The 22,789-nt window shown below is 39.3% G+C and overlaps 1 long non-coding RNA gene across 1 annotated transcript in view; it reads left to right on the plus strand.

Annotated features, from left to right (window-relative positions):
* LOC137227057 (uncharacterized) overlaps positions 1-3,336 on the plus strand; it is a 28,226-nt gene extending 24,890 nt beyond the window's left edge. Inside the window, exons 3-4 of the long non-coding RNA XR_010944673.1 lie at positions 491-547; positions 2,115-3,336. This is a non-coding gene — a long non-coding RNA (uncharacterized lncRNA). The remainder of the gene's footprint in view (positions 1-490; positions 548-2,114) is intronic.
* The last annotated feature ends 19,453 nt before the right edge of the window (positions 3,337-22,789 follow it).

Below are 22,789 nucleotides of genomic sequence, written 5' to 3' on the forward strand. Positions count from 1 at the left end.
TTATAATATGGCTCTGACAATATAAAAACCCTATGAGGAGTAAATGGCTAATCAATTCTGATCCAAACACTAATGACATACTATGCTGCAATTAACATGGCCACTTCTGTTTATAATGAAGATGAAAAACACAGCAAAGTTTTTATAATAAAATTCTGAATGAATAATGAGAATTTAAAATCATAAGTGTATTATATTTACAACCACTAAGAGTAACTGTACATATGTAAATATACAAAACCTGGAATAGAATAAACTGTAATCTGAATAGCTGCATTAGGGTTGTGACCTTTTGGGGCAGTTAAAAATTATTTTTCCAAAAATTTTTTTACATAAAAGTAAAAAACTCATGAAAATAGAACGTAATATTTAAAACAATTGGTCTTAACGAATTTAATAATTATACACGAGGATGCACTTAATTGCTGAAATTACTTTTTAGTTATGTTTATTAATGATCAAATTGTTGACTACGTCTCATTTCTTCCAGTCACATTGCTCCCTGTCTTCCTCCCGTGAAATTCAGAGAAGTGAAGTAAGGAGAAAGGTGAGTGGAATGATTTAAAGAAGTAAGATAAGCAGAGATCTTATCATGACTCCTTTGGGAATTATAAGGTAATAAAACTCCACAGAGTTGTTTTTACTGGCAAATATTCAAATACCAGCCTTTGACTTAGAGCTTCACTGGTCAAAAGTTGGCAAGGCCAGCTTCTGTGCAATGTCTGTGAGTAAAAGGCCCTAAGCTGAGTAGGGAAATTGCCAGGCTCTGCCCAATTTTATTAGGGCTGTTTTAAAGACCTAGTAACAATGATCCTAATTAGCCTCCCTTAATTCTACCCAAGGTAGTTCATAAACACAAAGGCCAAGTTCAAAATCAGAGACTTTTGAGTCTGGGGTGGGGGTGGGAGCTGAGAAATAGGTAGCACATGGGCAGCCATTCTTCTTTCTTTATCCAAGGCAGATGTGAATCATCTATCTATCATTTTCAGATATACCAGATCTCAAATCCTTTTCAGGATACCCTCTAGGAAATTCATATCAATTGATTGGAGTTATCTTATGAAATGAAGCTATTTGATATTCCATACTTAATCCACTGTTTCTTTTCACTGAGGGAACTGAAACCCCTAATGGGAGGTAGGAAACGAATTTTAAGCAATTTCTATTTTCAAAGCACTCTGTTATGCACACAGCATGTGTTCCTAAGAAAAACATTGTTAACATTCCCATTTGACAGATGAGGAAACTGAGTCTCAGAGAGGCTAAGCAAATGCACCAGCTTACAGTTCTCCCTAGGTACAGATGCACAACCTCAATGCAATTCTCTTGACCTCGGGTCTAGTACATTAGTATATTTTGCAACACCTCCAAGCTGCAAGGTAATGGCATTCTTTCTCTGAAGAAATTAATGGGTGATATTAAAAGAATCCTTCTTGGGTCAATGGCAGCCACTCATCTTCCCATGAACCAGAAGAAAAAGACTTATAAATAATAAACCACTATGCCTAGCAGCCACCTGCCACTTAAATATTAATAGTGTTTATGTTAAATACTTTTATATAACCACATTAAAGGCATTAAATAAATGTCAGGGCTTGAAAAATTACCACTTTGGGTCACCGCTGGCCACTAAATTCTACAGGCTGGCTATTAGAGCAGGATTTTTAGAAATTCCACTGTCCTGGGCTTTTCTTTCCAGGAAAAAATAGTATCTTCCTAGACGATAGAGAGAGCTGTTTGAGAACTAAAATTTGCTAACTTCATAACTACGTATGAAGTTTGAGCCACAGTGACTCTTAACAATTTCCACTCCCTTCCCCCAACTCAAATTTTGCAATTTCTCAGCAACCTGGACAACTCAGTCTGGAATATTCTTCACAGTACAGAGCAGAATCAGGGTCTTCTGCTTGGATGGAGGAGTAGGCTTTTATCATCAATGATTCAAATATTTGTTCCCTTCTCCAGCTCCTTCTGGAAAAACTCACTTCCCAAGAAGGAAGTTTTTGTGATTAGGAAATTTTTCAACTTCTCTCTTGGGTAAATCATATTGTGAATTATTCTGTTGAATTCCTTTCCATTTGTTTTCTATTTACTTCTTGTTTCATTCCCTCTAGGTCTCATCCATCCCTTCTGTATAGTAAATTCTAATCTGTTTTCAAAATAAATACTCAACTGACAAATATTAAGAGGAAGTGAGGAATGAAAAAGAATCCAGCTAATCCTGATTGCATATTTAATGCTTATTTGAGAACTATGTATTTCTCCACATCTCTACCCCCTCATCAATATATTATCTGCCATCTGCAAAAACAAAGGTAACAGATACATTTTTTTTCTTGTTAATTTTAAGCAAGATGTAGAAAATGCCATCTACATGCTCCTGGATCTCGACCGATTTCCAAAACTCTATACCTGTTCTCAGAAACTTCTGCTGCCCTGTCTGTATAATTCCTGCGAGTCTGACTTTATAATATCCAGCATCATTTTCTACTCTCTTTCCCAAGCAGAGCCATAGGATGGGAAAGAAATTCTCTGGAAGATGGTAAAGCTAGCATAATGGGAATCTTACAAGGTTTGTGCTGGTGGCAAATCATAACTCACACTGGCTAGGACCATACCACATGTGGTTTCGTGGTATGTGCTTGGGGTTCACAGTAATTCGTGTCCATGGTGTAACCAAAGGCACATCATAATTGCCTACATTTTAATAGGGGATATATTATTTTAAATACCATTGTATGTAACAGCCGAACTTCCTAGGCAACCTTTTGAGCTCTTCCACATTTTAGGACTATAAAAATAATGCCAACTCCTAGCAAATATGAAAAAAAATCATGTTTATAATTGATTGTAATATATTTTACTCCATTTACATAATATTTGTCCTTTAACTATTTATTAGAATAATATATATTTTCTGTGGAAGAAGAAAATAAAAATCACGCCTTATCTGCTTGCTGAGATAACCGCTGAGAACATTTTGGTTATTTCCTTCTAATAATTGCCTGCACATTTAGTTACATATCAATGATCACATAACTGGGAGAATACTGCACATACAATTTGTTCTGGCCTCTTCACTTATGTTTTAGTAGGTGTTTCCCCATATACGATTTGAAGTCAAGATAACAGATACCTTTGAGAAGAAAGGTGAGGGAAGCGTTTAAGAGGGATCATGAAATAGATTTTTGGGATAATGGGAATAAGTTATTTCTTAAATTGGATGGTGGTTACAGGGTGTAATTCTCTGATAACTCATTGAGTGCATACTTAAGGTTTTTTGTATTTTTCTGTCCTGTATGTTATACTTCAATAAAAAGTTTATTTAATACAAAATCACGAATTAATTGAAAAATGATTCATAATGACTGCATAACATTCTACTGTAAAACTTCATTATGATGAATTAGGCCATACTTCCATTGTTAGGTATTCAGTTTATTGCTTTCTAATATTTCAAATAATACTTTTCTGAATATATTTGTATTTATATATTCATCTGTATCACATTCACTTGGGGTAGAGTTCTAGAAGTATTTGCCCCTTTCCTGAGAAGAAATTACACCATAATAGGGAGAGAGATTAATGTAAGTAAATTTTCTGCAATTGCATTTATTGATATGTTAAACATAGTGGAACCTTCAAATTCTTAAACCTGTTAAATCCTGAGTTGATTCCTCATGGAATTTGGACAAGTGAGATATTCTTCATCCCAACAAAGATGAACAGTTGTCTGTTCAATTCAATGGAGTAAACCATTCTTGAGCACCAAGTCCATGGCAGGACTCTCCTGGACACTAGAACACAGAGATGACAAAGGTATAGCTCTGCTCTTGTTGTGTAATAAAAGTTGACCCCAGAGGAAACACTTCCAAACCAGGGTGGATATGAACGTTCCCTCTCATTTCAAAGTTCCTTCCTCCGTATATTGGGATAATAATACTTCGACAGCTTGCAGTGAGGATTAAATTAAACAGCATTTTTGGAAAATAGTATAGAGGTTCCTCAAAAAACTAAAAATAGAGTTGCCATAAAATCCAGCAATCCCACTCCTGGGCATATACCCAGACAAAACTATAACTCAAAAAGATACAAGCACCCCTATGTTCATAGCAGCACTACTTACAACAGCCAACACATGGAAACAACTTAAATGTCCATTGATAGATGAATGGATAAAGAAGATGTGGTACATATACACAATGGAATACTACTCCCATAAAAAAGAATGAAATAATGCCATTTGCAGCAACAAGGATGGACCTAGAGATTATCATAATGAGTGAAGTGAGAAAGAGAAAGACAAATTCCATACGATGTGACTTATATGTAGAATCTAAAATACGACAAAAATGAACACATCTATGAAACAAACTTACAGACACAGAATAGACTTGTAGTTGCCAAGGCAGAGGGAAGGTGGGGGAGGGATGGATTGGGAGTGTGGGATAGCAGATGCAAGCTAGTATATATACAATGGATAAACAACAAGGTCCTACTGTATAGTACAGGGAACTATATTCAGTATCCTGTGACAAACCACAATGGAAAAGAATCTGAAGAAAGAATACATATATGTATAACTGAGTCACTGCTGTACAGCAGAAATTAATACAACGTTGTAAATCAACTATACTTCAATACAATTAAAAAAAATAAACAACATTTTCAAAGCACTAGTCAGGGGTGCAATTCAAAATATTTAATAATTCACATATACTGGCATCGACCAGCCAGAACAAATGCTGGTTCTGACAAAATGGAGGCCAATGGTAGAGAACTGCCCTCCGTCCAAATGCATTCTGGCTGAATACTTTGTGCTGTAGCCCAGAGGAGGTCTTGACAAGGGTTAGTTTGGGGTTCTTTCTTTCCTTCCAGATAAAGTAAAAATTCCTTCAAACTAATATCTGGTTTTCGAATAAAGTTATTTTGCTTTCAAATATTTGGAGAAAGCAACCCAAGACATGTGATCTGTGCTGAAACACTTCCTTTAACTTTCACCAACTACAGTCATTGGAACTCTTCAAACATTCGTACCATTGTTTCCTTTGTATGCAACTCTGATTTCTAAAGCTATCAGCTGCAGAAGCTTGTTGTGAGAAGAATCATGTCCCATATTTATTCCTAAAAGTTGGCAGTGAATATACGAACCATGTAGGTAGTGGGGTTGGGATTTGGGGTCTAGTCATACAAATATAGCGTACGAAAAACCAAAAACCCAAAACTTGATATTCTGGGAGCAGGTTTCAGATTTTTGAGTTCCATAAAACTGTTTCAAAATTGTACCTAATTTGCTAAAGTCAAAGGTATGAATTATTGTAGAAATAGAACAATAACTACAAGTATAAAAATGCCCATTAATTACTATAGATTATTTTAGGTGGTTATGGTTAAGCATCTGTTCGTGCAACAGGAGCAACTCAGAAATATGTTAACATCTGTCCTTCAAATTTGGAAGATAAATACTTTATACTATAGAAATAATCCACTGGAGCTCTTCAAATCTCACCAGTTCCAATAAGAACTCTGCATTTTGCTGCCATCTTTCTCTTTGAATACATAGGAAATGTGGAGTCGGGAATGAGAATATTGGGTAATGTCATTATTGCAATCAGGGATGGAAATTTCTGTAAGTTCATTTCAAAGATTGACATTTAAATGCCCATGGCATAATATGGCTTGTATTATACCCAACACATTACTTGGTCTCTGATAAGTGTTTAATGTTCACTGTGGGAGCAAATATGGACAGAATAAATGTTTCTTAAACACTAAAGGTAATGTGACATCTTTGGAAAGAAAATGTGTTTTGGTATCTGATGAATATGAGTTAGAGATCCATCTCCGTCAGTTACTGGCTATGTGACCTTAGGTTAGAGCCTCAGATTCCTTACCTGTGAAAATAAGGAAAATAACGCATTTATAATTTTGCTATAGAATTTAGAAGGAAATGTGTTTATAGTCACTGACACAGAATAGAATCATAAGTAATAATAACTAATATAATAAGTAATAATGTATAAATAATTATATTTATTGCTCTTATAAATAATACAAAAGTCCGGGAATCATGAAAATGTGGGAAATACTTAAAAAAACAAATCTTCCATTGTGGTATCTTCAACATATATGTCAATGAAGAAATTTACCAGTTGTGACTTAACATAAAATTAGGAGACTACCTCCTAATAACCATTTTTGGAATGAAAGCTTCAATTTCTTCCTGAAGCTTCTGTCAAGTAAAGTTGATTTCCACAATCAGCCAGTTTTAAACTGTAAGTAGTGATGCTTTGATCTTGTTAGGAGGCATCCTCTATGAGTTCCTGGACAATAAGCAGGTAAATACCTAAGCAGCAGCTGACCCAGGAATCCAAATATTTCACATTTCATCCATCTTCTCATGAAGCTTCACTGCATCAAACACTGTAGGCAAGCTCTTTTTTTAAAAAAAAAAATAAAAACCCTGATCCAGTCAAATTATCTCAATGCAAAAAAATGCTTTAGTTTGTCAATATAAAGTCTAAGGCTAGAAGTGAGGTGGAATAGCAAGATAATTACATTCTCTTCAGAAGGGCTTTAGTTTTGTCCTTTTTTTCTCTCTCATGATTGGGTAAAAACTACTGAAGAATGGTCCCCAAGGTTTCCCTCTGTCCTTGCCCTTCAGTTTCCAGGATCAGAGCATTCCCTGCGTTGACTGTGCTTTGCTCTCTTGGATTTCCTGGCTGTCCTTATACCCACACTCCAGGTGGGGTCAGCTGGTTCTCAGTCTTGTCTTCTCCCCAGCACAGTCAGAGCTTAAGTTGGGAACTTTGTGAGAGAATGAAAAGTGGTAGCTGATGGAGCTCTGATTTACCTTAGAATATGGTACCTTTGAGAGGTGGGCAAAGAGGAGGATTGGAGTAATTGTACAGAGGAGTTACATGACCATCGCAGGTTTACACACGGGGGTGGGTGCATGTGCAGGTTTGCACACACATACACACACACACACACACACACACACAACCACACAGCCTCAGACGACTTCATTTTCTGTTAAGTTATATAATTACTTATTGTGGTCAGATCAAACTGTTGATATACTTTCTTTGGCTACTAACATCAGTAAAATACCACTAACAATAGTTAACTTGCTCTCCACATGCCTGGACATGTGCTAGGCATTTTACAATCATTAATATGCTTACTCCTCTTACTCTCTAAGGGAGGTACTATTATCAACATCTCACAGAAAGGAGAAGCTTGAAGCATCTAAGTGACCTATGCAGTCTCAGCGGTGGTGAGCAGTGGAACCCAGATTTCAGTCTAGAGAGCGTGACCCCATAGCCTAAACTCTAAGCCTTTCCACTGTATTCCTCTTTAGCTGTGTCCCAACTAGGACCTATTCAAAGGAATGGGGCATGGTGACCGATGAAATGATGAGATGCACGTACCAAGCTGATGACAGGTCTGAGCTGTATGTGAGTGACTGCCCTCAGGAAGATTTCCTTTGCACAAAAATTGGGACACAGGAAGATAATCTGGCTTTGCTAGATATTCTTGCTTTTCTTCGCTCTACCCCATTCATTCTAGTTTATTCTGAACATGGCCACTTATTGATCATGTTACACCTTTTTAAAATCCCCTTTGAAAAAAAGGCAGCGAGGGTTTATTAACCCTTCTATTATAAAATTCTTCTGTAAGATACGTTTGTGTGTTACTGGAAATTGAGTGAGATCTTGGTTTTTTTTTGGCGATATGCGGGCCTCTCACTGCTGTGGCCTCTCACGTTGCGGAGCACAGGCTCCGGACGCGCAGGCTCAGCGGCCATGGCTCACGGGCCCAGCTGCTCCGCGGCATGTGGGATCTTCCCGGACCGGGGCACAAACCTGTGTCCCCTGCATCGGCAGGCGGACTCTCAACCACTGCGCCACCAGGGAAGCCCAAGAGATCTCGTTTTTTCTTCCATAAAACAAGGATTTGACAGTAAGGGTTATATATTAAGATTCTGTATCTTAATACCATTTATTTTCACTTGTTAAAAACTGAATCAGTGAAGAGTATATCAGTAATATGAACTTTTGGTCCTGTTGAGTATTCCTTTTCATTGGAAGTCTGTGACATTCATGTAAAATGTTTTTGGATCCTTTACTTTATCAGCTCCTCCCTGCCCTCTCACCTCTGGCCATGACTGAATGGAAGCTAACACTTTAAATTCTGACTAAGGGGAAGAAAAAGGGACATGGTACTTGCAAGGTTATGCTTACTTACTAGTAATGAACTCCTAAAATCCTGTAGATCGAATTTTTATTAGTCTCATAAAATGTATTTCTCTTTAAATGTTGTTTAAATTGCATTTTGCTTTGGTTTTCAAGATGTTTAAGGGTTTTCCCCCCCTCTGTTGTTAAAGCTGTATTTTCCTTTTAGGTGCTTCTTCTCATTGATAAAACTTTTTAAAAGTCCAGCTAAACATTTTGCTTTAGTCTTCCAAGGGACCACCTTCTTTTTTTTAAAAGTTGATTGTCTGGGGCTTCCCTGGTGACGCAGTGGTTGAGAGTCTGCCTGCCGATGCAGGGGACACGGGTTCATGCCCCGGTCCGGGAAGATCTCACATGCCACGGAGCGGCTGGGCCCGTGAGCCATGGCCGCTGAGCCTGCGCGTCCGGAGCCTGTGCTCCGCAACGGGAGAGGCCACAACAGTGAGAGGCCCGCGTATCGCAAAAAAAAAAAAAAAAAGTTGATTGTCTGGAGCTTCTATAGGGTATATATTGTAATTGAGTGCTTATCAACTCTAAGTCAAGGAAACTGATGGCATGTCATCCCATGTACACTGATTGTAGACATAACATCTTGCTGTGGTATAGTTACCAATTCTGCAAAGCTAAGGATGATACCGAATATTTCATTCATATATTATATATGTTATATATTTAATATATATCAGTATATTATATATTTATATGATCAGAAAAGTAGACCACCAATACGTTAAACTTCCTTGTTTATTCAAGAGGATTAGTTGAGCTAATAGTATCACTCAGATTCAATTTCTTAAGTATTGGTTGGTGTAAACCTGTAATCTACAATGCACTATTAATTGAACACGGGTAGCTTTTGTGACTGTTTCAAATGTGCACATGTTATTTCCCTCGAGATGACATTACAGATATTGAATTTGTGTAAGGTGGCATGGAAATACTTCATGATTTTTCATGAAGTTTTAAGTTTTTATGGTAAAATTTATGTGCAGTGGATGTATTTTCTGAAGTAACCACAGGTAAATTTCTCATGTCCTTGATGCCTGATGTAGCAGCATTTGAGAGGATCTTTTACACATTCTTAATATACTAAAGGCAACATGTTTTTGGATCCAATTTGCATAGAGAAAGGTAAATTAAATTGCCTTATATTATCAATTAAGTGTATACTACAAGCATATTTATTAAAAATAAAAATAAACTTTTTAAAGCAAACACTGAAACTCCTTTTCTTCTTCAAATCTTTCCCTCTCTCCCAAACCTACATCAGTTTAGCATCAAAGTTCAATACTGCCATTTAGGTAATCAGGTTCCATCTACCCTTCAAGTCCCTTTCCACACTACACTTGTCTATAAATCCTGTTCTCCAACCATACTGAATTCTTTACTTTGCTCTAGTACGGTCATTGCCCTTCCTTCCCTTTGTGTATCTGTTGATGTTTTGACCTTTTCTCTCATCCAGATGGATCCTTTCCATTCTTCAGGATTCTATTCAAATCCCATCCTTTCCCCTGAAAACTTTTTTTCCCCAGAAGTCAAACTCATAGTAACATATGGTGGTTACAAGAGGCTGGGGGCTGAGGGAAAAGAGGAAATGTGGATCAAAGGGTACAAAATTTCAGTTATAAGATGAATAAGTTCTGGAGACCTAATGTATAGTATGGTGACTACAGTGAATAATAATGTATTATATACTTGAAATTTGCTGAGAGTAGATCCCAGGAGTTCTCATCACACTCATACACACACACACACACACACACACACACACACACAGGTAACTATGGGAGGTGATGGGTATGTTAATTAGTTTGATTTTTGTAATCATTCACAATGTATACATATATCAAAACATCATGTTGTATACCATATATGCAATTTTTGTCAAAAATAAATAAAAAATTTAAAACTACTTTTTCCCTTCTGTTTAATGTAGACAAGATCAAATATATTCCCAGTGCAGCTGAGACTTCTTTATATCATTCACCAGGCAATTAAATACATATAGTCTCATAGAAGGTAGCAAGGAGTAAGCCAAAAAGTCAAAGAGCAGAAAATCAGGCCATCCTTGCCCCTCTCTAATCCCTGGAGCTGTCAATAACCAACCTCTCTCCTACTCTTTGCTGAACCAGGATGCTGCACAGACTTTTCAAGACAGGGTTCCACTAATAATCAAAGTGGGTAAAGATGATGCAAAACTGAACTGGAAACATCAGTTCTGTTTCTGGCTGCATCCCTTCATAGCTGTATGAACTGAAGGTTCCATTTGAAATAAACTCTTATTTCACTCTACTGAGATAAAGCCAGTGGTATGCTGGTTAAACCACCAGCCTGCCAGGAAAAAAAAATTCTGATTCGTAGCATCCTTAGTGCAAATACTTCCACCTGGCAGACTGCAAACTACTGATGGAACATCACTAAATACAGCCTTGGGAAAGATGTGCAGTAAAACACCATTATCCAGTATTTCACCATTCAGATACAATGGATGCCGATAACCTCAAGAGCACAGATCGTAGTATAAGGTAGTAAAATAAGTAGGAATGATGAATTTTGAGTATTTATTACTTTTTGCTTAAATCTAAATTTAATTTAATATTTAGCTTTTTTTTTTTTTTTTTTTTTCGGTATGCGGGCCTCTCAACGCTGTGGCCTCTCCCGTTGCGGAGCACAGGCTCCGGACGCGCAGGCTCAGCAGCCATGGCTCACGGGCCCAGCCGCTCCGCGGCATGTGGGATCTTCCCGGACCGGGGCACGAACCCGTGTCCCCTGCATAGGCAGGCGGACGCTCAACCACTGCGCCACCAGGGAAGCCCTAATATTTAGCTTTTAATAATGGCTATCTTTAACAACTGGCCCACAAAATTCCTAAGTCTAACAGTTGGCTTTCCCCAGCAGGCACCAGTCAGCCCCAGCACACCACTGGTAGCATCCATATTTTCTCCTTCAAATAAATTAGTGCAAGAGCTGTGTTTACAGAGGAGCACACTCCAGTGTTTGCACATAGTAAAACTCAATTACTGTTTTTAAAAATGAACTGTGGTGTACTTAGAGAACACCGATTGCTTGGAGATATTTAAAATATATATATTTTTCAAAACCCGTTTACACACCACTGTGTAAATGGGTGTGCAGTGGTAAACTCTGCACACCACTTGGCAGAAACTCTGTTAAATTAAGATAGGACGAAAAACATCATATGGGTTAATACGGGGCATCAAATCTTCTGCGGCAAGTGATCAAAAAATATTTGATCAGTTCTGTGTGAGCTCGTTTTGAGGTCCTTCTCTCATGCTTGTAACCAATCAGAGGAATGGCCAAGAACCTCTCAGCTGCCTTCACTTGTTCACCTTGCTCAATTTCTCAAAAGGCGAAGTATTTTTACTTTTACATTTCCACTCTGTATACGTATAGCTGATTCACTTTGTTATACAGCAGAAACTAACACACCATTGTAAAGCAATTATACTCCAATAAAGATGTTAAAAAAAAGGGCTTTGCTGAAACCCTTTGGAGAGTCCTGGGTTTTGGGGGGCATGAGCTATCTGTTCTCCTTGCATGGGCCTGCAATGAACCTTTCTCTGCTCGGTTTTGTTTGGCCTCACTGTGCGTCGGGTACGTGAACTTGCGTTCAGTAACAATAACACGTCTTGGTTCAATTTCTTAAGTGTGACAGGTTGGCGGATCTTTTTAAAACAAGAGAGAAGAGGTAGATAGTATATTATATTTAAATCTACTATTAAAGATAAAAGTTGCCTTAACAAGTTTTTTTTGACTGTCTCCTCATTTAAACATAACAGAAAGCTGAAGAGTGATGTCTTGAAATTTGAGGGTAGGTAACCACAGGATTTGAAATTCTCATCCAGAGGTGGGTTACAACGTGCAGTTGGGCATGGTAGCTGCGAGCCAAATGGAAAGCCAACCCTTCTTCTTCACTTTTTATTTTATGTAAACATTTACATTACTGAAGTAAACCGTAATTATTATTTAATTCTTGATGCAGGAATCATACTACCACACATGGAGCACACAGTATAAGACTAATATTTTCTCTGGGATTTCAGGCTCAAGCTTAAAACTACGATTACAGGCCCATTATCACAGATAGGCAAGGCAGAGGCTGCTAAGAGTTTTGACTCTAGAGAACGAGATTCATTTTTAAGAGCCTGCTAAAAAGGAAACATCTGATGTTTAAGAGCAAAAGAGAGGGGAAAGAAAGTAAAATCTGTCTAGCAGTCCATCACTTGGAAATACATGCCTATGGAACCATATTCACCATGATACAAACTCTTGAAATAAAACACAGGGGGGGTCTTGGAGAGGAAGATGGCGGAAGAGTAAGATGCGGAGATCACCTTCCTCCCCATAGATACACCAGAAGTACATCTACACGTGGAACAACTCCTACAGAACACCTACTGAACGCTGGCAGAAGACCTCAGACGTCCCAAAAGGCAAGAAACCCCCCACGTACCTGGGTAGGGCAAAAGAAAAAAAAAATAAAAAACAGAGACAAAAGAACAGGGACGGCACCTGCACCAGTGGGAGGGAGCTGTGAAGGAGGACAAGTTTCCACACACTAGGAAGCCCCTTCGCGGGCGGAGACTGCGGGAGGTGGAGGGGGGAGCTTCGAAGCCGCGGAGGAGAGCACAGCAACGCGTGCGGAGGGCAAAGCGGGGAGATTCCCGCACAGAGGATCGGTGCCGACCGGCACTCACCAGCCCGAGAGGCTTGTCTGCTCACCCGCCGGGGCGCGCGGGGCTGCGAGCTGAGGCTCTGAGGCTCGGGTTTCGGTTTCGGATGGAGCGCAGGGAGAGGACTGGGGTTGGCGGCTTGAACATAGCCTGAAGGGGTTAGTGCACCACGGCTAGCCGGGAGGGAGTCCGGGGAAAAGTCTGCACCTGCCGAAGAGGCAAGAGACTTTTTCTTCCCTCTTTGTTTCCTGGTGCGTGAGGAGAGGGGTTTAAGAATGCTGCTTAAAGGAACTCCAGAGACGGGCGCGAGCCGCGGCTAAAAGCGCGGACCCCAGAGACGGGCGGGAGATGCTAAGGCTGCTGCTGTCGCCACCAAGGGGCCTGTGTGCGAGCACAGGTCACTCTCCACACCCCTCTTCCGCGGAGCCTGTGCAGCCCACCACTGCCAGGTTCCCGGGATCCAGGGACAACTTCCCCGGGAGAACGCACGGCGGGCCTCAGCCTGGTGCAAAGTCACACCGGCCTCTGCCGCTGCAGGCCCGCCCCGCACGAAGTGCCCCTCCCTCCCCGCCGGCCTGAGTGCGCCAGAGCCCCGAATCAGCGGCTCCTTTAACCGCGTCCTGTCTGAGCAAAAAACAGACGCCCTCCAGCGACCTACATGCAGAGGCAGGGCCAAATCCAAAGCTGAGCCCCGGTGAGCTGTAAGAACAAAGAAGAGAAAGGGAAATCTCTCCCAGCAGCCTCAGAAGCAGCGGATTAAAGCTCCACAATCAAATTGATATACGCTGCATCTGTGGAATACCTGAATAGACAACCAATCATCCCAAATTAAGGAAGTGGACTTTAGGAGCAAGATCTATGAGTTTTTCCCCTTTCCTCTTTTTGTGAATGTGTATGTGTATGCTTCTGTGTGAGATCTTGTCTGTATAGTCTTGCTTCCACCATTTGTCCTAGGGTTCTATCCGTCCATGGTTTTTTAAAAAAATTTTTTCTTAATAATTAATTTTAATGTTAATAACGTTATTATACTTTACCTTCGTTCTTTCTTTCTTTCTTTCTTTCCTTCCTTCCTTCCCTCCTTTAGACAACGAATCATCCCAAATTGAGGAGGTGGTCTCTGAGAGCAAGATTTATGATTTTTCCCCCTTTACCTCTTTTAGTGAGGGTGTATGTGTACGCTTCTGTGTAAGATTTTGTCTGTATAGCTTTGCTTCCAACATTTGTCCTAAGGTTCTATCCGTCCCTTTTTTTTTTTCTAAATAAGAATTTTTTAATTCAATAACTTTATTATACTTTATTTTATTTTTACTGTATCTTCTTTCTTTCTGTCTTTTTTCCTTCTTTCCCTCCTTCCTTCCTTCCTCCCTCCCTCCCTCCTTTCTTTCCTTCTTTCTTTCTTTCTTCCTTCCTTCCTTCCTTCCCTCCTTTCCTTCTTTCTTTCCTCATACTTCTACTAATTCTCTCTACTTTTTCTCCCTTTTATTCTGAGCCGTGTGGATGAAAGGCTCTTGGTGCTCCAGCCAGGAGTCAGGGCTCTGCCTCTGAGGTAGGAGAGCCAACTTCAGGACACTGGTCAACAAGAGACCTCCCAGCTCCACATAATATCAAACGGCGAAAATCTCCCAGAGACCTCCATCTTAACACCAGCACCCAGCTTCACTCAACGACCAGCAAGCCACAGTGCTGGACAACGTATGTCAAACAACTAGCAAAACAGGAACACAACCCCACCCATTAGCAGAGAGGCTGCCTAAAATCATAATAAGGCCACAGACAACCCAAAACACACCACCAGACGTGAACCTGCCCACTAGAGAGACAAGATCCAGCCTCATCCACCACAGCACAGGCAGTAGTCCCCTCCACCAGGAAGCCTACACAACCCACTGAACCAACCTTAGCCACTGGGGACAGACATCAAAAACAGCGGGAACTACGAACCTGCAGTCTGCAAAAAGGAGACCCCAAACACAGTAAGATAAGCAAAATGAGAAGACAGAAAAACACACAGCAGATAAAGGAGCAAGATAAAAATGCACCAGACCTAGCAAATGAAGAGGAAATAGGCAGTCTACCTGAAAAGAATTCAGAATAATGATAGTAAGGATGATCCGAAATCTTGGAAATAGAATAGACAAAATGCAAGAAACAGTTAACAAGGACCTAGAAGAAATAAAGATGAAACAAGCAACGATGAACAACACAATAAATGAAATTAAAAGTACTCTAGATGGGATCAATAGCAAAATAACTGAGGCAGAAGAACGGATAAGTGAGCTGGAAGATAAAATAGTGCAAATAACTACTGCAGAGCAGAATAAAGAAAAAAGAATGAAAAGAACTGAGGACAGTCTCAGAGACCTCTGGGACAACATTAAACGCACCAACATTCGAATTATAGGGGTTCCAGAAGAAGAAGAGAAAAAGAAAGGGACTGAGAAAATATTTGAAGAGATTATAGATGAAAACTTCCTAATATGGGAAAGGAAATAGTTAATCAAGTCCAGGAAGCACAGAGAGTCCCATACAGGATAAATCCAAGGAGAAATACGCCAAGACACATATTAATCAAACTGTCAAAAATTAAATACAAAGAAAGCATATTAAAAGCAGCAAGGGAAAAACAACAAATAACACATAAGGGAATCCCCATAAGGTTAGCAGCTGATCTCTCAGCAGAAACCCTACAAGCCAGAAGGGAGTGGCAGGACATACTGAGAGTGATGAAGGAGAAAAACCTGCAGCCAAGACTACTCTACCCAGCAAGGATCTCATTCAGATTTGATGGAGAAATTAAAACCTTTACAGACAAGCAAAAGCTGAGAGAGTTCAGCACCACCAAACAAGCTTTACAACAAATGCTAAAGGAACTTCTCTAGACAAGAAACACAAGAGAAGGAAAAGACCTACAATAACGAACCCAAAACAATTTAGAAAATGAGAATAGGAAAATACATATTGATAATTACCTTAAATGTAAATGGACTAAATGCTCCCACCAAAAGACACAGACTGGCTGAATGGATACAAAAACAAGACCCTTATATATGCTGTCTACAAGAGACCCACTTCAGACCTAGAGACACATACAGACTGAAAGTAAGGGGATGGGAAAAGATATTCCATGCAAATGGAAACCAAAAGAAAGCTGGAGTAGCAATTCTCATACCAGACAAAATAGACTTTAAAATAAGGACTATTAGAAGAGACAAAGAAGGACACTACATAATGATCAAGGGATCGATCCAAGAAGAAGATATAACAATTGTAAATATTTATGCCCCCAACATAGGAGCACCTCAATACATAAGGCAAATACTAACAGCCATAAAAGGGGAAATCGACAGTAACACATTCATAGTAGGGGACTTTAACACCCCACTTTCACCAATGGACAGATCATCCAAAATGAAAATAAATAAGGAAACACAAGCTTTAAATGATACATTAAACAAGATGGACTTAATTGATATTTATAGGACACTCCATCCAAAAACAACAGAATACACATGTTTCTCAAGTGCTCATGGAACATTCTCCAGGATAGATCGTATCTTGGGTCACAAATCAAGCCTTGGTAAATTTAAGAAAATTGAAATTGTATCAAGTATCTTTTCTGACCACAATACCATGAGACTAGATATCAATTACAGGGAAAGATCTGTAAAAAATACAAACACACGGAGGCTAAACAATACACTACTTAATAATGAAGTGATCACTGAAGAAATCAAAGAGGAAATCAAAAAATACCTAGAAACAAATGACAATGGAGACACAACGACCCAAAACCTATGGGATGCAGCAAAAGCAGTTCTAAGGAGGAAGTTTATAGCAATACAATCCTACTTAAGAAACAGGAAACATCTCGAATAAACAACCTAACCTTGCACCTCAAGCAATTAGAGAAAGAAGAACAAAAAAACCCCAAAGCTAGCAGAAGGAAAGAAATCATAAAAATCAGATCAGAAATAAATGAAAAAGAAATGAAGGAAACAATAGCAAAGATCAATAAAACTAAAAGCTGGTTCTTTGAGAAGATAAACAAAATTGATAAACCACTAGCCAGACTCATCAAGAAAAAAAGGGAGAAGACTCAAATCAATAGAATTAGAAATGAAAAAGGAGAGGTAACAACTGACACTGCAGAAATAAAAAAGATCATGAGAGATTACTACAAGCAACTCTATGCCAATAAAATGGACAACCTGGAAGAAATGGACAAATTCTTAGAAATGCACAACCTGCCAAGACTGAATCAGGAAGAAATAGAAAATATGAACAGACCAATCACAAGCACTGAAATTGAAACTGTGATTAAAAATCTTCCAACAAACAAAAGCCCAGGACCAGATGGCTTCACAGGCGAATTCTATCAAACATTTAGAGAAGAGCTAACACCTATCCTTCTCAAACTCTTCCAAAATATAGCAGAGGGAGGAACACTCCCAAACTCCTTCTACGAGGCCACCATCACCTTGATACCAAAACCAGACAAGGATGTCACAAAGAAAGAAAACTACAGGCCAATATCACTGATGAACTAGATGCAAAAATCCTCAACAAAATACTAGCAAACAGAATCCAACAGCACATTAAAAGGATCATACACCATGATCAAGTGGGGTTTATTCCAGGAATGCAAGGATTCTTCAGTATACGCAAATCTATCAATGTGATAAACCATATTAACAAATTGAAGGAGAAAAACCATATGATCACCTCAATAGATGCAGAGAGAGCTTTTGACAAAATTCAACGCCCATTTATGATAAAAACCCTGCAGAAAGTAGGCATAGAGGGAACTTTCCTCAACATAATAAAGGCCATATATGACAAGCCCACAGCAAACATCATCCTCAATGGTGAAAAACTGAAAGCATTTCCACTAAGATCAGGAACAAGACAAGGATGCCCACTCTCACCACTCTTATTCAACATAGTTTTGGAAGTTTTAGCCACAGCAATCAGAGAAGAAAAGGAAATAAAAGGAATCCAAATCGGAAAAGAAGAAGTTAAGTTGTCACTGTCTGCAGATGACATGATCCTATACATAGAGAATCCTAAAGATGCTACCAGAAAACTACTAGAGCTAATCAATGAATTTGGTAAAGTGGCAGGATACAAAATTAATGCACAGAAATCTCTGGCATTCCTATATACTAATGATGAAAAATCTGAAAGTGAAATCAAGAAAACACTCCCATTTACCACTGCAACAAAAAGAATAAAGTATCTAGGAATAAACCTACCTAAGAAGACAAAAGACCTGTATGCAGAAAATTATAAGACACTGATGAAAGAAATTAAAGATGATACAAATAGATGGAGAGATATACCATGTTCTTGGATTGGAAGAATCAACATTGTGAAAATGACTCTACTATCCAAAGCAATCTATAGATTCAATGCAATCCCTATCAAACTACCACTGGCATTTTTCACAGAACTAGAACAAAAAATTTTGCAATTTGTATGGAAACACAAAAGTCCCCGAATAGCCAAAGCAATCTTGAGAACGAAAAACGGAGCTGGAGGAATCAGGCTCCCTGACTTCAGACTATACTACAAAGCTACAGTAATCAAGACAGTATGGTACTGGCACAAAAACAGAAAGATAGATCAATGGAACAGGATAGAAAGCCCAGAGATAAACCCACGCACATATGGACACCTTATCTTTGATAAAGGTGGCAGTAATGTACAGTCGAGAAAGGACAGCCTCTTCAATAAGTGGTGCTGGGAAAACTGGACAGCTACATGTAAAAGTATGAGATTAGATCACTCCCTAACACCATACACAAAAATAAGCTCAAAATGGATTAAAGACCTAAATGTAAGGCCAGAAACTATCAAACTCTTAGAGGAAAACATAGGCAGAACACTCTATGACATAAATCACAGCAAGATCCTTTCTGACCCACCTCCTAGAGTAATGGAAATAAAAACAAAAATAAACAAATGGGACCTAATGAAACTTCAAAGCTTTTGCACAGCAAAGGAAACCATAAACAAGACCAAAAGACAACCCTCAGAATGGGAGAAAATATTTGCAAGTGAAGCAACCGACAAAGAATTAATCTCCAAAATTTACAAGCAGCTCATGCAGCTCAATAACAAAAAAACAAACAACTCAATCCAAAAATGGGCAGAAGACCTAAATAGACATTTCTCCAAAGAAGATATACAGACTACCAACAAACACATGAAAGAATGCTCAACATCATTAATCATTAGAGAAATGCAAATCAAAACTACAATGAGATATCATCTCACACCAGTCAGAATGGCCATCATCAAAAAATCTAGAAACAATAAATGCTGGAGAGGGTGTGGAGAAAAGGGAACATTCTTGCACTGCTGGTGGGAATGTGAATTGGTTCAGCCACTATGGAGAACAGTATGGAGGTTCCTTAAAAAACTACAAATAGAACTACCATATGACCCAGCAATCCCACTACTGGGCATATACCCTGAGAAAACCAAAATTCAAAAAGAGTCATGTACCAAAATGTTCATTGCAGCTCTATTTACAATAGCCCAGAGATGGAAACAACCTAAGTGCCCATCATCGGATGAATGGATAAAGAAGATGTGGCACATATATACAATGGAATATTACTCAGCCATAAAAAGAAACGAAATTGAGCTATTTGTAATGAGGTGGATAGACCTAGAGTCTGTCATACAGAGTGAAGTAAGTCAGAAAGAAAAAGACAAATACCGTATGCTAACACATATATATGGAATTTAAGAAAAAGAAATGTCATGAAGAACCTAGGGGTAAGGCAGGAATAAAGACGCAGACCTACTAGAGAACGGACTTGAGGTTATGGGGAGGGGGAAGGGTGAGCTGTGACAGGGCGAGAGAGTGTCATGGACATATACACACTAACAAACGTAGTAAGGTAGATAGCTAGTGGGAAGCAGCTGCATGGCACAGGGATATTGGCTCGGTGCTTTGTGACAGCCTGGAGGGGTGGGATAGGGAGGGTGGGAGGGAGGGAGACGCAAGAGGGAAGACATATGGGAACATATGTATATGTATAACTGATTCACTTTGTTATAAAGCAGAAACTAACACACTATTGTAAAGCAATTATACCCCAATAAAGATGTTAAAAAAAAAAAAAAAACACAGGGGCAAATTCAGTAAAGAAAGCGATAAAGCTCATATCACACCGTGCAGGCCCAGATTAGCATTCTGATAACCCTAAGAGAATTCTCAACTCAAGCGTTATATTCCCAAATAATCACTGAGAGAATGAAAATAATGTGACAAGGAAATTTTTCAGAGAAAAATAAGAGAACAGACATTACAGCTAACATACCAGTTGTGTTAGGGGAAACACTGACTGAAACCACCCACCCTGGCCAGACACCACAGTAACCATTTGCATGAGTTATTTTACGACAGGAGGTCCTGGTAAGGAACAGGGAACTAACAAGCCACCACCAATCAGAAGAATTCAGGAAAGGTCAAAGAGAGACGCCAGTCCATATGTCCTACGAATCTTCCAGAATCCTTCTCGCTGGAATCCACCTCGGCTGAGTGATGTGTGCGCCACCAGGAAGGACCCTGAGTCCGAATGACTGACCAGAGACAATCTAGAAACTAATCCCATCACCATAAAGCCCATGACTGTGAGCCACGTGGCAGAGCAGTCCTCCTGGGTCCTCTTACCCACCTACTCTCCACCCGGGTGCCCCTTCCCAATAAAGTCTCTTGCTTTGTCAGCACGTGTGTCTCCTCGGACAATTCATTTCCGAGTGTCAGACGAGAGCCCACTCTCGGGCCCTGGAAAGTGTCCCCCTTCCACAACAGTTGTGGTATGATTCTCTGACCAAAGTTGTGGCCTCTCCCGTTGCGGAGCACAGGCTCCGGACGCGCAGGCTCAAAGGCCATGCCTCACGGGCCCAGCCGCTCCACGGCATGTGGGATCTTCCCGGACTGGGGCACGAACCCGTGTCCCCTGCATCGGCAGGCGGACTCTCAACCACTGCGCCACCAGGGAAGCCCTAACCAAAGTTTTTCATGAGAAGGACCCTAGAAACTCACACTAGTGAGAAGGTTCACCCTTCACTGGATTTTTATGCAATGTGGTTATTTACATGGTAGGTCAGTGTCCAGGTGTGAAGAGAAATGCAGGGTGACCGAGACAGTGACGATGAGCAGAGAAGGTTCTCAAAACACGCATGCCAAGAGCCAGCTAAAAGCCTTCTGCTTTCCAGGCCAGACATTCTGCTCTAAGCCACAAAGAACCCATACGAGCCACAACCAGAGAGGGCATCAAGCCTGCCTTAAAGGGAGGAATTCTGACTAATTTTTGTTTACTCTGTCTTCTAAAGAGCATGAGGCTTTGTGTCATGGGCCCAAGAAGAGGGAAAGTAGAGATGATGAGAAACACAGAAGTGGTTTTAAGTTTCTAATAGAATTCAACAACAGAAAAAAAAAAAAAAATCAAGGATCATAAGAAATGTGTTCTATTAAAAATAAAGTCAATTCCCATTCTTGATACATTCCTCTCTTCCATGGGGCACAAATGGTCCACAAAATTTTTTTTTCAGAACAAATAGAGCTTCTGTGAATTTTGTAGACATTTCCATGCATTGAAAAGGATGGACCCAAAAATTTTCTGTGATTTTTCTTTCTAAATAAGTGTATGGTTGTTTAGACAAGCCTAAATAATAATAATAATAATAAAATACAGTGTGTACAGAGTGTTCTAGCATTTAATTCTCACCACCACCCTCCAAGACAGGAGAGAATGTATTGCTATTATAATTTACAACAAAGAAACTGAGGCTTACAACGATCAATTTTCCTTGCTCAGAATACAGTCACAGTAATAAATGGTGACAATGGTTAGGGTCCCAGACCTTTGTCTATAGGTCCAACTCCTCTCTGTGACACCACATTGCCTTTCTTAGCCCAGTGACCAAACTTGGTGAAATGATGTATGAGGGCTCATTCTTGGCCTCCAGGTACTTTGGTACTGTGGGCAGAACTGGATTAAGTAGATTGTCTTTTTTTTTCATCATTATTAAGAAATGGAATGATATAATGGAATGGGCTGGAGGATTATTATAAAAGTCTTTTGTTTTTTACAAGGTCTAAATCACAAGTGGTACATCTGGGAGGTTACATAATTATCTCCTTCCTATGAGAACTAATTTATACATTGGAGATTATAATGTACATAATCCTAATATGCAGTAAATTTAACCTGGAGAAAACTTACATGCTAAGGATTGGGAATCATTTGAAAGTCCAAGATAAAGATGGTTCAATGAGGGTAAAAAAATGCTTACGTAGTCACTACTAAAGGTGTATATCTGAATAAATTTTATGCCATGAAAATGCCAAATATACGTTAATGAAATAAACTGTACATATGGTATGATCCCAATTTTTATTTTAAAAATACTGCACAGCTCCCCCTATATGTGTGTGCATGCCTCGTGTGTGTGTGTGTGTACATGTAATTGGAAGGAAATATTATTAAATCTACAAAAAATGAATAGCATGGATTTTCCCTCTATGATGGGACATGGTTGATTTATGGATAATCTTAGTAACTACTGTAGTATTATGGTTATGCTATGGAGTGAGCGGCTGGATTTGATTTCCAAATCCATCACTGGTTGTATACCCTCAGGGATCCTTTACTTTTGTTGTTTCACATGTAAAATGGGAATAATATTATTATCTACCTTCTGCACTACTGCCAAAATTAAAAGGGGTAATAGAAATACACAACAGACAGCACAGTTTCTGCACACAGTAAGCCCTCAAACATGGCAGCTGCTAATTCGTAAGTTCTTCTTTTATAGTTTTCTGAATTGTTCAAATTTTCT

This window comes from Pseudorca crassidens, chromosome 7, assembly GCF_039906515.1.
Source record: "Pseudorca crassidens isolate mPseCra1 chromosome 7, mPseCra1.hap1, whole genome shotgun sequence".
Taxonomy (NCBI): domain Eukaryota; kingdom Metazoa; phylum Chordata; class Mammalia; order Artiodactyla; family Delphinidae; genus Pseudorca; species Pseudorca crassidens.